Raw genomic sequence first — 17,055 nt, forward strand, 5'->3', positions numbered from 1 at the left:
GTGCAGACCCCCAGTTGGCGTTTCCGGCTAAGGAGGTGACCTGAGCAGTAGCTTGGAGATGGGAAAGCAGGACCCAGGTATTTCATCAATCCTGCCGCTCACTTTTTCCCCACCCTGTAAGTCTCTGAAGCCCAAGTGCGTCTCAGTCATTGCATGCCAGGGTTAAATGAGCAGCTTCTGTCTTCCTTAGTGGTACATAACATAATTGGTTCAGTGAAGCATACGAGTGACCAGACTGGCCTGGGGGTGGAGGTAGGGTTGGGGGGCTGTGGGGAGTCAGCCTGAGAAGATGGGCAGGGCCCCAGGTGGGTGGGGCAGGGTACCAGCACCAAGCTCCGGCCTGAGCTTCATCCTGTCAGCGTGGGAAGCCTTCAACAGTTTTAAGCCCTTGAGGGCAAGAAAATTGTTCTGTCCAAGCCATGGTGAAGCAGTGCAGCCTCTACATGGGCATGTGGAAAAGGGTCTGAGCTCTGAGCCTGCTCTCCCATGGGAGTGAACAGAGGGAGGTCTCCAGGGCCTGGAACAGAAGGCGCGGCTCCGACCAGGCCGAAGCTGCCCAAGCTCTTTGCGGAGGCGGCAGCGGCAGCACAGCCGGTCCCGGCCCTCCTTCCTGCTTCCCTAGGACACCCTTAGCAGCTATCCGCACCAGATGGGCCTCCTCTGCCTCGGATCTCTGTGGCCCTGTCTTCTCCCTCAGGGCACCACCACTCACTGCTGTCTCATTTTGTTCTACACGTGCGTGCTGGGCTCTGCACTGACATTCTGACCCATAAATGCATCATTAGAAACTGCCCTCCGTGACAAAAGGAAAAGTGCAGGGGGCTGTGAGAGGGGGGCCACATTGTAAGTGGGCTGCCCAAGCCAGAGCAGAGGCGGAAAAGTCAATGGAGGCCTCGGGGAAGGAAGCAGCGCCCCTGAGCCCCACACTGGCTGCTGGGTGCCCTCCTCACCCAATGTGTCTCACCACAGCACACTCTCCACTGCCTTGCTGGCCAGACCCATCTCATTCCTCACTCCAAATCTGTAACAGGACCCACTGGAGAAAGTACCAGCTCCAACATCCCTGGGAGCTTGTCGGGGAGTGTAAGTAGTGGGCCCCACTCCAGACCTACTCAACCAGGAACTGTGGGTGGACCCAGCACTCCAAATGGTTCCAACCACCAAAGTAGCCTCCCACCAGGTCATCGTGTCCAGCTAGAACCTTAGTTCAGCCCCTGCAAGACTGAGCTTGCCCTGGCTCACACCCCAGCCCATAACTTCTGTGTCCATGTCCTCAGAGCCACCCCACCCATCCTTCCCTGATGGCTGACAGCCTTCAGCACATGTCCCAAAAACGTCATCCCAGAGCACAGAAAGGCCAGTTCCCTCCCAGCTTGGGGACAGCCACAAGTCCATTGCCAGGTTCTGCATGTCAGTCCCTCCTCCCTCCATAGTGACACTGACCAAAGTTCAATACCTGGTCCCGGGTGCTGGGCCAGCTTCTGAGCTGCTCTCTGGCCTCTGCACCCACCCATGGGGGGCTTCTGCAGGAAACACTCCAGCAGGCCTTGTTTTTCCAGACTCCCTCCCCTGGCCTTCCACAGCCAGTCTGCCGTGACCTGCGCCAGGCCCCAGGTCTCTGCCGTGCACCTGCTATCCTCCAGCTAAGCCGAGCCAAGGCCCCCTGCTCCTGCTTTGGCTCAGTTTCCCTCACTGCCTGCAGTGACCCCAGCTGCCTTCCCTAGAACGCCTGGCCTGAGCCTCCCACTTGGAGAGCTGTCTCTTTTCTGCCCCCCCAGCCTGGGGCTCTCCTCGCTCAGTGCCTTCTCTCTTTACAATTTGTGCTTTTACCGTCCACCCTGGGCCAGCAGCTCCTCGAGGTCAGAGCCACCCACTGGCCTCCACAGCCCAGAGCAAGGGCTCAGGGAACACAGGCCACCACCCGCCTGGCTGGGAACCCTGGAAGGGCGGAAAGGAAACAAGCCAGGGAAGGAGCCTGAGGCATCCTCTGACTTGAAGATTCCTGTCTCACACAGAAAGCTCTCCCTCCCACTGAACTGAAATCCCTGGGACTTCCTCGCCTTCCCTCCCTCCAACTCAGGCCTTCCTCCAGGGTTTAAGTGCTGGCTTAGCCTCCCATGCCCCTGCCAGCCCCGGGGCTCCACAGGAGAGCAAGTGTGGCTGGCCTGGAAGGGCTCCTAGAGAAGGAACCCCCAACCCCCACCTTGACCAGCTGGGGGAGCCCTGGAGAGCAGCCACCACCAAGGGCCCCCGGGCACTTGGCAGAACCAGGGCCAACTGCCCCGCATGTGGCCCGTGTGCATTGGGGTGGCCTCACGCAGCAGCGGCGGTCCCTCTGAGCAAGGGGAGGTAGCTAGGAGAGATACAGCAGAGGCCTGTCAGGAACCTCTTAGAGCCTTCCATCGCCAGGCCTGCCCCAGGAGGGCCATTCATCCCCGTTCCTTGAGCCCAGGGAATGCCCTAGAGAAGTTTCTGGAGTGAACCAGGTAGAAGAGAAAAGGAAGGAAGTGGGAGAAGGCTTCAGCCTGTCTCCTACTAGCTCTTGCAAGATGCCACGTCCAGCTGGGAGACACCCACTGATTCTGTTCCCCACAGAGCCAGGTGGGAAAGGGGGAGACGTCAATCCAGAAGATATTTACCAAGAACCCACCATGTCCAAAGGGTTGCAGAGATCAGCAAAATGGAGTTCCTACCCTCAGAGAGCTCCCAATCCCACAGAAGAAAGCAAATGCCAAAGTCAGTCACCCACCCCTGCAGCACTGAGCTCGGCCAACTAAAGCCCACCCGTCCCATCCAGCCTGCTGCTTGTTTTTGCCAATAAAATTGTATTGACACACGACCCTGTCCACTTACTTAAGCATTGTCCATGACTCTAGTGCTACAACAGCAGAGATGTGGAGCTCCGACAAAGACCCAATGGCCCATAAAGCTTAAAATCTTTCCTGCCTGGTCCTTTATGGAAAAAGCCACTGTGGGAAAGACCCCAGGGCCGATGGGGACTTCTGAGCCAGACCTGGGAGGCTGAGAGGGGCTAAGCCAGGCTGAGAAGAGGAGGCATGGCATTCCGGAGTCCGGGGGCAGGAGATGGGGCTGCAGACCCCTGGAGCTTGGACATTTTTCCTCACTGGGTGAATCTGCAGGAATCGGAGCTTAAGGGTGTCATTCACCAAGCTAGGGACCCAGAAGAAAGATTTGGGCAATGAGGAAGGAGAGGCTGAGATCCGAGCTGGCCATGTTAAGTTGGAGGAACCTGGGGATTTCCAGGTGGAAGCGTCTAGAAGTCAAGAGAGAGATTTGAGTAGTTCTAAGCCCATTGCTGCTACTTGAGGCCATGGGAATGCAGCAGGATTAAGGATGCAGGGTTGAGAACTGAGAGATGAACCAAAAGTGAAGTAGGCAAGGCTACGGAGAAGCAATTGGGAATGGAACGGGGTCAGCCATACCGGTGGCACTGAGGACTCAAGGAGGCGGAGGGCTGGACAGGCAACGAGGACCTGCCCCCAAGGCCTCACAGCCAAGAAGTGCCTGCGGAACTCCTCCTTGGTGCTGGTGCTGGGCGAACGGAGGGGAACAATCTAGCAGAGGCCATGTGGGGGTGGATGGGCCTAGGCAGGCCCATGCCCAAGCAGATTTTCATGTCATCTTCACGACACCTGCATCTTATTTGAGCCTCCCCTCTGTATTCTTTGGCAGTGGTCTTCTCGGAGGCAGATGTGCTTAGCCCCAGACAGCGCATTCCCAGATGCACGGATGGACAGACAGATGGACAAGCCTGTGCAGCATGGCCAGGCTGACTGTCCCCACATCTGCGAGAACCCCAAAGCCTCAGAGCGGGGCAAGGGGTTTCCTGAGGCACACAGCTGGTTAGGGACAGAGTCAAGCCTCTGCCCCAGCATCCTTTTCCCCACTGGCCTTCTACTTCTCTCACCTTTGCTGGCAATTTGTTCCTTTCCTACTGCTGCTGTAACGGATGACTCCAAACCTAGTGGCTTAAAACCACACAGTCATCCCCTTACAGTTCCGGAGGTAGGAGGAGACCCTGTCCTTGCCGCTTCTAGTGGCCGCCTGCTTTCCTTGGCTTCCCTCGCCTCCTGGCGTTCTCTCCTGCAGTCACTGATTTTCCTTCTGCCTCCCGCTTATCAGGGCACTCGTGATTGTATCTGGGGCCCACTCAGCTAATCCCAGGTCATCTATGCACCCCAGAACCCCCCGGTTCATCCCATGTGCAAATCTCTTTTGCCATGGAAGGTCACAGTCCCCGGGGACTAGAACGTGGAATCTCTGGGGGTTGTGATGCAGCCCGCCGCAGCCGAGAGCAAGGTGCCAAGGATCTGGGAAGGGGCTTCTCTGGGCTTCTGGGGCAATGGCACCCCTTAGCAAGCTGGCCTGGCCCCCGTCAGGTCTGAGGTTCCATCACGGGAGTGAGACAGGACTAGCTCAGGGTAGGGGCCAGGTGGGAGACGTAGGCAGAGGAGAGGGCCGAGCAGGCCACTGAGGGTGGGCTCCAGTGGGGAGGGGGGCGCCAGGGCAGGCGAGTCCCAGCAGGTCCGGTGGCCACACACCCAGGGTGGGGCACCCCGCCAAGCTGGCCGGGCGAGGCGAGCCCCTGGGCAGAGTGCCCATGGGCTGCCCATCACTCCAACACTCCAGCCCACCGGGGCTCCCTGTGAAATGACAGATCCTCGGCACTCACTGATGACTGCCAAGCCCGGACACAGGCCACTGAGAGACGGCAGGGGCTTGGGGGGCGCCGAGAAATGTGGGTGCGTCTGCAGGGCAGCTTCGAGAAGCCCTGAGAATCCAGTGACCCAGGTGAGCAGGTGCTTGTCCCAGCTTGTCCCGGGCCTCGGTTCCCAGGACGGGGAGGGCGGGCCTCGGGTTTGGATGTGCCCTTTGGTGCCCCATTTGGAGCGGGCATTAGGGTTGGAAGGCGTGAAGCCAAGGCCACGGGCCCTACCGAAGGCCCCAACTATGGCCCCAGTGGCCCCGAGACCAAGCCTGCACGCCGGGCCCCGTGAGAGAGCCAGGGCAAAACCCAAGGCCCCAACGACCCTGCTCCGGCCAGGGCACCCAAGGTGCCAATGGCGACAGGTGGGACTCCCCCTTGGAATGCCTGCTGCCCTCTTGGCCAGGCCAGGAGAAGCTCCCGCTGATGTCACCAGCCTGCGATTTCAGGCTCTGGGACCTGCCTGCCATGGGAGAAGGACCCCTCCAGGTCCCTCAGCACCTGAACCCTGCCACCTGCAAAGGGCTTAGCCCACCCAGCAGCCCCTCGCATCTTCAGTCCAGCTCCCACCACGGGCCTTCCAGAAGCAGCTGAACCTTCCCGGTTTCTGGTGCTGAGAAAGGAAGGAGGGAGGGCGGGAGCCTCTCACTTACCAGGCACCATTGGCCAAGCAGGTGCTTCACAAACCTCCAGTAGTGAGTGAGAGGTGAGCGCCGTGGCCTGCTCAGCCACTTCTGCCCTGGCAGCATTGGGGCCTCTGGAGCGGGTTGCATGTGTAAAGCGTGGTGGAAATGCTCATGAGCTGTCAGTTGATTGGATGCAGTCACGTGTAGCTGCGGTGACATCATCTCCACTCGGTGCCCAAATCCAGCTGCAAATCAAGTCTGGTGACTCCCGGGCCGGGAACCTCGTCTTGTGGTGGCATGTCACGCCTCCCCCTCCCCACAGCTCCCTGGGCTTTGGAAACAACCCCCACCCCCACCCCCACCCCCCCCTGCAGGGGGCAGGAGTGGCTGGGCAAGCACACGCCTGTGAGAAACTCAAATGTGCTTTCAGCTAGTCCATAGACCAACTCTCCAGGGCCCTGCAGTCCCGAGGGTCCCTGGAGCCACAGTTTCCTACAACCAAGACCAAGGGACCCCAGTGAGACATGCTGCCCCCAGCAGTGCCGCCGATTCACAGGGTGGCGGCGGTGCCCGTCCCAGGGCTCCCCGACTCCGTTGGTGCTCCCCTCTCCGTGCACCCGGCAGCCAGGAGCTGCTCTCGGCACCCGCTGCAGACCCTGGCAAGGGCTGGCCATTGTCTTCGCCTGGTAGTGCAGAGGCCGGACAGCCAGCAGCAAAGAAAGCAAGTCCATCCCCACCCCGTCCCCTTTCAGTGCTTCCCATTAGGAAAGAGGAGACAAAACCCAGCATGAGGAGCCAACACACCTTGCGCACAGCCCCCCGGATCAGGAAACAATGGAGGAGCTAAGCATCCATCCCAGGAAGTTGGTTGGAAAAGGAAGAACAAAATGAACTCTCCAAAAAGAAAGTCGGGTGGTGCAACGGTGCCTCAGGGGCAGAGTTCTCGCCTGCCAGAGACCCGGGTTTGATTCCCGGTGCCTGCCCATGCCAAAAAAAAAAACAAAAAAAAAAGAAAGACCAAGTGAAGATGCAAACAGAAATTAATGAAATAGGAGCGGGGGCAGGGAGTGCATGCAGTAGACTCAACAAAGCAAAAGTTTATTCTTTGAAAAGACTAATAGAATTGACAGAACTCTGGTGAGCCCAATCAAGAAAAATAGGAAGTCCCTGGAATGAAAAAGGGACCGTCACTACAAATGCTATGGACATTAATAGATGAGAGAAGAAATTATGAACAACTTGAAGCCAAAAAGAGAAGTTGAAACAAAATACAAATTCACAGACAAAAAAAATGCAAGTTAGTGAACTAATTTGTCTAAAATGCAAATCAGAATAGTCCTACAGCAACCATTTAAAAATTGAATTGAGGGGGGGTGCAAGGGTAGTTCAGTGGTAGAATTCTTGCCTGCCATGCAGGAGTCCTGGGTTCCATTCCCAGCCCATGCACTTTCCCCCACCCCCACCCCACCCCCCCAAAAAAGTGAATTAGAAATAGACGGTGGTAATGAAGCAAATGTTAAAAAAAGAATGATCATGGTGGTGACTATACAACTTTGTGATGATATCATGAGCCATTGATTGTATACCACGTATGGACTGTATGTGTGCGAACATATCTCAATAAAAATATTTAAAAAAAAAGGAAATGGATGGTGGTGGTGGCAGCACATAATCGTGTGTGTAAATAACAGGGCTGAACCGTACGTGTGACGGTGGTTGAAAGGGGAAGTTTAGGGTCACGTGTATCACTAGAAGGAAAGCTGGAGGTTAAAACATGGGGCTGTGGTGGACAAGGACTGGGGTTAACTGCACAAATATGAAAAGTTCTTCAATGAGCTAGAGCAAATGTACGACACTACAAGGAGGTAATAATAGGGTGGAGTATGGGGGTAAATGCACCTAATGCAAACCGTGGACTATAGTTAACAGTAAAATCTTAATGTTTTCCATCAAATGAAGCAAGAGTAGGGGAGTATAAACAGCCTGGAACTATGAGAATATTCTAAAATTGATTGTAGCAGTGTAAGCACGGCTCTGGGGTTGTACTGAGGGCCGTTGATCGGATACTCTGGATGGATTTTATGATGTGGGAAGGAAAAAAAATCGAATTAGTCATCACAAACCCTCCACCCCACCCCACCCCCACCCCACTGCCGTCCACCTGGCTGGTCTTGACTCCCCAGCTGTGCAAACACTAATGTAGGGGAAGGGGGTTAAGTAGATGTGATTGAAGTCCATAATCAGTGGACTTTAGGCAAAGATTATCCTAGGATAATCTGGGTGGGCCTGATCTAATCAGTCGAAAGGGCTGAAGAGCAGAGCGGAGGCTTCCCTGGAGCAGAAGGCATTCCTTTCTCCGCCCCCGGGACAGCAGCTCCAGGTGGCAGGCAGAGTTGCAGCCGCCTTCCTGCCTACCAGCCTGCCCTGCAGATTTCAGACTTGCAGTTCTGCTTCTCTGGGGGGACCCGGACTGATACACCACCCCTCCAAAAAAAGCACTCCCAGCCCAGGGTCTCGTCAGGGACCCGTACCCACCATTCAGGGAGAAAAGGAGGCCAATCGTACAAAAACGATTATCTTCCAGAGCCTAGAAAAAGACAGAGTACCCCCTATTAGGAACAGACTGTAAAAAGAAAATGACAGGCCAATCCTACTCATGCACACAAATGATGGGGGGAACAAAAACTCTCAACAAAATATTAGCAAAGTGCCATATTTAAGTTGTTGCTGGCACAGGGTGGTGAAAACGTACAGGCAAGCATTGTACCGAGAATTCTCCGGAAGCCTTATCCAAATTCCCCAGGGTTGTTAACATCTTGCCACATTTCGGATTAGATTTTTCAGGAAGGAGGAAGGTGATATTTTGTTGTGACCACTTGCATGACCAGAACCTTCCACTGGAGAGTGGCCATGTGACGGAGGGGTCAGAGGCTGGGCCCCGGTCCTAACCCTGATAAATGCTGGTCGAGTGACAGCGGCCGAGTCCCCACGGGACCACCTGGGCCTCCAGGCACGTCCGCGATGGAATTCACCTTGAAAACAGTGGCAGCCCAGCAGTCAAGCTTTTGGAATGAAATGCGTTTTAAATCAAGACCCATATCCTTCAGCCAGCCTTCCTATTCTTGGTAGCCTTGGCACCTCCATGCCCCAAGGACCCAACGCTTAGAAACCGGGTTGAGTTTGGTTCCCGGCTGCGTAGATGCTGCACCTCCTGAGGCCCCACCCACCCACCCACTCTGTCCATTTCGCTCAAAGGGTAGCCTCAGTCCTTTGTGCACCTAAAAATCAGACACTCTGGGGATGGAGCCTGGGCACGTATATTTCTCCAAAGGTGACTTCACTGTGAGCCACTGGTCATAGATTCTGGATGGATCGTCCGGTGTGGGAAGATATTCGCAATCAAATTGCATTGCAAAAGAAAAAGAAAAGTTGTCTTTATTCCCTCCTGCCCTGTGAAGCATAAAGTGCCTCAATCGTCCACCCCTGCAGGTGGGCTGCGTCCTCACGCGCAGATTCATCCTTTCTGCCTTTCCTTCTGCTTCAAAGGAGGAGCTGACTCTCCCCAGGACCCCCACCCCATCCCCAGCCCTGGCCTAGTGGAGTGGATGGAAAGAACGAGAGCTTTCCAGAATCAGACAGCTGTGCCACTTGGGGCATTACTCACCCAGCAAACCCACTTTCCTCCCAGGTTGCCTTGGATTGCTGTGTGGCCATGGACAAATGACCTCCCCGCTCTGACCCTCAAGCTCCTCCTCTGGCCCACAGAGGAGGAAAGGGCGGCAGCTCCTCTCCCCAACCCCAAGTAGGCACTGCAGGTTTTGGCAGGTGTTCGGACAACAGCTCTGCCTTCTGCAGCCCAGGAGGAGCCGCACTTCCGCCAGGGGTCTCAGGAGGTGCCGTCGCCTCAGCCAACAGCTCTCATTGCCAGCAGCCAGGCAGAGTTTAATTTTCACCAGGCGAGCACCACCTGACTGTGAGTGGCGTCGTTAGCGTGGCTCCCACAAAGGACCCCTCATTCCCCAGGTAACCAGCTGTGCGAGCAGGCTGACCCCAGCGGGGCCTTGGTCAACAGAAACCTTGAGTCACGGCCTGGAGAGAGACGACCTTAGTTCAAATCCCGGCTCCAGCACTTGCCAGCTGTGTGTACCCGGGCCTGCGACTCACCTCTCTGTGCCTCCATTTCCTCATCTGTAAAACAGGAATAACAGTGCTACCCACCTCATGGGGCTGTGGAATAAGTGCCTAAATCTTGGCAGGTGCCATATAGCCTCTGGTCAGTCCCATCACTCGAGCTCTGTCAAGCCGGCCTGCCCCGCCGATGAGCAGCCAAATCCTGGACACGCTTCGGAAGTTTCTAGTCCCTTGTGATTAGTACAACTCAGACTAGTTTGAAACTCGACAGCCGCAGACTGGATTTAACTCTCCCCCTCCTGCAGCCCACTGCGGCTCAGAGACCCCCCTCCACACCCCATCACCAAAATGTCCCTGTGTGGCTGACACCCCCCGGCTCTGGCTGGCCGGTGGCCCTTGGGTGGCAGGCACCCAGATGTCGGCTCTCCCCTGCCCAAGTAACCAACGCAAGGAAGCCGGCATCCTCCCTCTTTCGTCCTCAGCCCAAACTCGCCGGGGTCAAGCCTGTCCTTTCTTGTAAAACGCACCCCACACCTGTCCTGGACTTGGCCAGGCCAAGTGGGAGGAGAGGGGCCAGGAACTGGCCTGCAGGGAGATGGGTTCCTGGCAGCGGGAATGAATGGGAATCCGTGGTGACTGCCAGCAGCCGGCGCTGCTGGGGGAGTCTGGATGTTACAGGGAGGGGGGACCTGTCTGTACCCCTGCCCTGGCCCCTGCCCCTCACTCCCAACTGCCAGAGCAGGAGTCTCTGGGGGCTGGGAGGCTCCGTTTCAGGGGGAGGTTACAGCATTTGGCCCTCTTTCCTCTTCCTTCCCCTACCGTCCGAAACACACACTGACCCTTTCTCTCTCTCTCTCCCCCACCTTCTCCCCTATTTATATATAAACTATAAAGGAGGAATAAAAGCTTAGTGGCTTTGGGATAAAGGCTGAGTCCAACTTGGACACGTAGAGTTAAAAGGTGCAGCCCATTGATTGGATGGCGGCTGGGGGGTGCTGGGAGACACCCCCAATTCTACCCAGCCAACAGTGAGTTGACCTCCTGTTCGAGTTAGACCAGCCAGTTTCCTCTCAGTTGGGGGCAAGCCCTGATTCTGGGGAGCCAGCGCCTCCTGGATGAGTTGACATTCACCATCTCCACGCATTTCTGATTTTGTTGACTTTCATTGTTACCCCACAGTGCTCACCTTCCCAGACTCAAAAAAGTGCTTCGTTCAAAACCCAAGTTCCTGCCGAGCTGCGGAGCTGGGGCCAGTCATTGGCTGGGTGGTAAGAATGTCTTTCTTTTTTTTTTGTCTTTATTACTGTTGTTTTTTAATCACAAAACGAAAACGGTCATAAAAATTCAAAGAGGGGCGGGGCCGCGGTGGCTCAGCGGGCAAGAGTGCTTGCCTGCCATGCCGGAGGACCTCGGTTCGATTCCCGGCCCCAGCCCATGTAAAAAACAAACAAACAAACAAAATATAATAAAACAAGAAAATTTTTCCCTTTCTTCCTTCCTTCCTTCCATCCTTCCTTCCTTCTCTCTGTCTTTCCTTCCCTTCCTTCCTCTCTCTTAATAATAAAAAAAAAAAAAAAAAAAATTCAAAGAGTACAGAGAGGAATCAAGAGAAAACAAAAAGTACCTTCAGTCAACCCACACAAACCCACTCCCTACAGGTCACTGCTAGTACCAGTTTCATGTGGAACCTTCCAGAAACTTTCTCCATATATACAAACATGAAAAAGATCAGAAGGCATTTGGAAATGAGATAGGCCTGTTTTTAAAACAATCAAACATTGCAGGATCGTGTCTCGCTTTTATGGCCACTGCTTTCTCCCCACCCTTGCATTCAGCAATATATTATGGCCATTTTCCACGTCCATAACTAGAGACCTACAATCACCGTCTCCTGGATGGGAACTTAACTCGTTACCAGTTTTTGTTTTTATTTTTTAATATCCTGAACGATGCCAAAGGGCGCCCACTTGTACTTAGTTTTTTTTCTCACCCTGATGCAGTCCCAAATTTGTCAATGCATACATATGAGAGCATGGGTAACACAATTCAAAGCAACAATGAGCTAACACTTTCTCTCCACCGCATTGGCAAAACTGAACGCGTCTGAGCACATCACATGCTGGTGATGGGAAGGAAAATCAGGGTTGTGTCGTCCAGTGAACAGGCACGTGCCCGGTGACCCAGCATTGCCCCTCATGGGTGTCCCATCCGTGGAGCTGCGCTGCTCCAAGCCTTGTGGCAACAGCTGTGATGGGGTAAGCTGCGGGAGGAGCAGGTGCGGGAGGGGACGACAACAGCTTGGTTTGGGACATGTGCTTAGATGCCTAAATGGTGTGCAAGTGGAGGGAAGGGGATGAGCAAGGTGTTAGGGTAGAGGAATCCGGCAGCCAGGGCAGAGGCCTGGCTGCGGGGGAGTACTTTTGGGAATCACCAGCGTCCCCACGGGATTTTTTCTTTTTTTTTTGTATACTGTGTGGTGGGGGTCACATCTCATTCTTTTTCCATGTGACTATCCCATTATTATTGCAGCACAATTTGTTGATTTTTTAATTTGTTTTTGGAAATGCCTGGGCTGGGAATCGAACCCAGGTCTCCCACGTGGCAGGCGAGAAGTCTACCACTGAACCCCCCCTCGCACCCCCTCCCATGGGATTTAAGGCCACCAGGTGCATTGGGATCCCCTTGAGTGCAAACGAGAAGCTTCCGAGCACTGAACCCCGGGTCTCTCCAAAGTTAGGAGGGGGGGAAGGGCTGTGAGAAGGGGCCAGAAGAGACCACGAAGCAGCAGCCAATGAGGCAGGAGGGAAATCAAGAGAAGGAGGCGTCCGGATGTCAGGAGGAGGTGACAGGGCACGATGACAGTGGCAACCCCTGGAGTCTGAGACAGCCCATTTTCCCACACCCCAGCCAACACAGCGCTTCCCCTTCTAATTTGTGCCTACCTGGGGGTGGGGGTGGGGTGGGAACAGCTGGTTGTATTTACATTTCCTTCATATGCTAATTATCCATTGGCAAGTCTTCTTTTGCCCTTTGTCGCTTCCCTTCCCTGGCCTGCCCATTTTCCTAGGAGGTGGCTTGGAAGAGAGCTCTTTTGTAATTTAGCCAGACCCAGCCTTTCGCTGTCACAGTCGATGCAAATAACTCTCCCCCATTCGTCATTTGTCTAACAACAGTTGTGGTGGGTTTTGCCATCCAGAAGGTTTTCATTTCTCCATCTTTTCTTCTATGGTTCCTAGTTTTCATGGCATACTTACAAAGGCTCTCCCCACCCCAGGATTCCCTTTTTTTCTTTTTTCTTTTTGCATTAAGTGTGTGAGCTGGAGGACCAGCAAAGCCAGGCAAACACCTATGCAGCTAGGGTGAGGAAAACCACCCTAGGGAAGAGGTTTCCCACTAGAGGTCGGAAACAAGAGCTTGGCTTCCAACACGTGTCGTTGGAGTTGACCCTTAGACACTCATGCGGCCATTGCAAATAGCCACGGCAAACACTCATGGCTGCATAACAGGCTCCGAGCTCGTGCACCTGATCCTCACAACCACCCGAGGAAGGGAGAAACTGAAGCCCAGAGAGGGCAAGTCACTTGGCCAAGGTCACACAGCTCTGAATTGGCACAGGTAGGATTTGCACCCAGACTGCCCAGTTCCAGAAAAGGTTTCTCAGAAAAGGCGAATGACCAACCGTCAGGGCAGAGATGTGAGTGTGGGGTTTGGAGGAAATCATGGGTGTCGAGAACAATTTTAAAGGAGCAGTGGGGCCGAAATCCTTTTTGGTAGGGGTTTGTGAGAGAACAGGGGAGGGGAGAGAGAGAGAGACTTCTTTGAGGAGTTTTGCTCAGAAGAGCAGAGAAGTGGGGTACAGTGAGATGCTTTTATAAGAATGTTAAGCCCCTGCTTAGGTGAGAAGTAGGGGGGTCCATTCTGCACAGCTGAGGGCTCTCTACCATCGCCTTGGGCAGATGGGAAGCAAGTAGACAACATAGGATCAAATCTCCTCCCAAAGGGCTGACTGGGAGGAAGTGATGGGGGAACGGGCCGAGTGGAACTTGCCATCTCCGGAGACACCCACCACGGCCCCTCCTTCCCTCGGGCACAGCCAGCATCCTGTTGTCCGTCCCCAAGACTGTAACGCAGGCCTCCCACTTTCTGATCCCTCACCTCCTCTCTTTCCAGCCGGCTTGTCCGCCTCCTTGCACAACAGGGACCTCCCATCCATTGACCCCTCTCCTCTCTTCACTCAAAAGCTCCTGGGGGTGCCCAGATGGGGACCGCCGGCCCGCTCAGGACGAGGAGGGGATGGTGGTGGCCTCTGAACTGCTCGTATCTCCAGCCTCTCACTGCATTTTCCCTTCCCAGGTGGGTGATCCTAGCACCTGGGCCTCGGCTCCCACAGCACCCAAGGGTGCAGCCAGGCCAGGCATAGCAGGGTCCCCATGTCGTCACTCCCTCCCTTGGTCGCGGGACAGACCTTCCTGCTGGGAAGCCAGGGTCCCTGCAGCCAGCCTCTCTCTCTGGGCAGGTCTCCCAGCCCCTGGCCTTCCCAGTTCCCGAGCAGGAGGTGGCACCCCCGTTTTCTCTCTTGGGTCCGTGCACATGCTACCCGTGGGATACCAGCCCTGCCGGGGTGGGGGACAACGGGTGGAAGCCAGACAGCTATGGACGGATGGACAGATGGACGGGGTCAGGCCCTCGGCGGGGCCCCTCGCCGGCAGCGGCTGAGCCCGGGGAATGAGGGGGCGCTGGGCAGGGAGCCCACCGTCCCCTCCTCGTGGCTTCCCTTCCTCCTCATCCCAGGAGCCTCCTCGCCGGCCAACTGTACTAAAACTCCGGAAAACCATGGCGGGGAGGTTTTCCAATTAGAACATTCTTTTTCTGATCTGCGGCTGATTCTTAAAGCAGCAACAGGCAGTTCTTCAGGGCACGCGGGGACCATCTGCCAGCAGGCCTGGCTCCGCTCGTGCGCACGGGGCTGCCGAGGGCCGGTCTGGGGCGGCCTCCGAGCCCGAGACACGGGCGGATTCTGGGTTCGGGGCTGCAGGTCACCCGGGCCGGCCGCGACCTCGGTGGGTGTTCCCTGGGCTTGTTCAAAGCAGCGGATGGAAAGGGCCGCGGGGGTCTGCGGGGGTGGGGGGCGGGGGGGGAGGGGGGCCGGCTGTTGGCACGTGGCCTGCGGGACCTTCCCTGTCACCTTGCTTTCCGATCAGGCCTCAGAGCCAAACTGGTGTGCCTCCCCCATCAGACTGGGTGGGACCTGGGGCGGCCCGGTCTCTGGGCAGGATGGGGTTAGGGGCGGCTGCACTTTTGGGGTCAAGAGGCCCAAAGAGGACATCTGGTGAGTTTGGAGGAGCTTCGCCCAGTTCGCTGAGGGGGGGGCACCAGCTCCCAGCCATTGGAGGAGCCGGTTCCCAAGGCAGGGGCCTGGTCCCACAAGTCCAGGGCTCTTTAGCGCCCATGGCAGGTGCAGGCACACCTGGGGGACCCTGCCCCCTGGGGGGATCCGCCCTGCTTGGAGCCGGCAGAGTCACCCAGCAAGTGGAAACTGGTCGAAAAGCTTAAGAGGATGAGGCAGCCGGGTGGGGCTCCTGGAAGGAGGGAGGGGAGAAGGGGGTAATGACGGAAACAGGAGCGGGGCCCTCCCGGTGGGCGAGTGAGCCCAGCACCCCGGCTTCTCCCCTTGGCCTCCAAGCCGCCGCCTCCTGCTCTGCAGCTGGTGGGGACTGGGTGGGGGTGGGGAGGCTCCATCTGAAGCAGCTGGAGCCTTTAGTCCCAACGCTGCCACAGGCCAGCTGTGCAACCCCGTCTAGGACATGTCCCTCTCTGGGCCTCTGTTTCCCCGTTTGTACAACTGCAGGGTTCCCGTTGGGTGAACGGCTCCAGGCCCTTCTGGTGTGGGACCACCGCGCCTCGGGGAGCAGCCTTCTGCCTAGCTTGGGCGGGCCCTATGGGGCCTGAGAGCTTGCACGGCCCCACCCGTCCTCTCCCTCCGCAGCCTGGGGACTCTAAATGTCATCCGGCTCCTCCGAATTCTGTTCCCCACACCTGGAAATCAAAAGGGGTTCTCCCCTGGAGCTTAGGAGTGCAGTTGGCCAATTCCTTCCAAAAAGAAATACCTATCCAGCCTCCCTACCTGTGTGGCTTCCCCAAAAATCCATGTCCACCATCTGCTCCGAGGCTGTGGCTCCCCCAACTCAGCATCCGGGGACGCCACCTGCCCCCCGCCCCCCCCACTCCCCGCCTCTGGCCTCCCCAGTCCGCCCGGTCAGACACCACCCTCAAGCCCAGACCCGTGGAGGCGGCACTGCTGCTGAGCCACGGTGCCTCCGGGCTGACAGAGGCCTGCGGAGACGGGGGCCGGGGCGGGGTTGAAGGCGCAGGCGGCGCTGAGCGCAGGGAAGCTCGGGGCAGCTCGCAGCGCCCAGGGCCTTGGCCTAGAAGTTGAGGGGGCCCCAAGGGAAGAGTTCAGAAAGGTTTGGGAAGGAGATGATGTCGCAACTGCGTGTGAGTGGGAGGCCCCTTGATGTCCCTTGGGGCGGGTGGGGGGGGGAGGAAATGTTATTCCAGAACCAGGGGACAGCTTGTGCAGTCCTGGCGGGGTGAGGGCACTTGATGTATCTGGACCCACATCATTAGGGGGACTTGGAAGCGCGGCTTAGGTGACTGGAGGTGGCTGGGGGGGGAGGGGGAGGAGGAAGCATCAGGGCTGAGGGGGAAGGCAGCGGCCAGGTGGGCAGGGCAGGGCGGGGCAGCTACTGTGCCAGTCAAACCCGTTTGCAGGCAGGGCCAGCTGCAGGGCCTGGCAACTGGGCAGGGAGGGAGGAGCGGCAAGGCTGGTATGCCCTCGGCTGCCGCTGTCATGGCGGAGCTGGGCAGGGGCTGAGTCACCAGGACATGGGAAGAGCTCGAGGCCCAGGGCAGCCTCTTGCTCATGCTGTCCAGCCGCCGCACCCCGCCACCTCCCGCTGGGTTAGGGCTCAGGAGTGAGCGTGCCCTTGTCCACCGGTGGCCTTGGGAGGGAAATGCCACCCTCTTCCTTACCCTGACATCTAATCCGTCACTCTGTCCTGTACATTCAGTCTCTTTAAAGCAGGGGCACTTGAGGGGATGGAGAACCAGGGAGCGGATCATATGTGAGCACGTTTAGGAGCTAGGACGTCAAGCCCATGGGGAGCCATCAGCAGCTGGGGGAGGGGGTTTGAAAGCCGGCCGCCAGCCTCGGATACGTGATTCTGGAAGCAGAAAAAAAACAAACGCTTGCTGGCAAGAGGCAGAACTTATAAGCCATCTGTGCCTCTGTCCCCACCCCAGTGCCTGCCCCCCACATTCACACACACACACACACAGAGGTGACCCCCAGGCAGGGAAGGATGGGGCCCGCTTCCAAAGTGTCACTCGGCCCTCCATGCCCCCTTCTACAAACATTCTCAGAACCCCGGTGCTGCACTCCCGGACCTCACAGCCTGGAACAAGAAAGGGTGACAGCCACCGTGACAGATTGTGACAGATTGCGTGCTTCGGGACAGGATTTACGGACACCTAAGCTCAGTTTTGAAGAACGAGTCATGAGGCAGACGTGCT

This window comes from Tamandua tetradactyla, chromosome X, assembly GCF_023851605.1.
Source record: "Tamandua tetradactyla isolate mTamTet1 chromosome X, mTamTet1.pri, whole genome shotgun sequence".
NCBI classification, from domain to species: domain Eukaryota; kingdom Metazoa; phylum Chordata; class Mammalia; order Pilosa; family Myrmecophagidae; genus Tamandua; species Tamandua tetradactyla.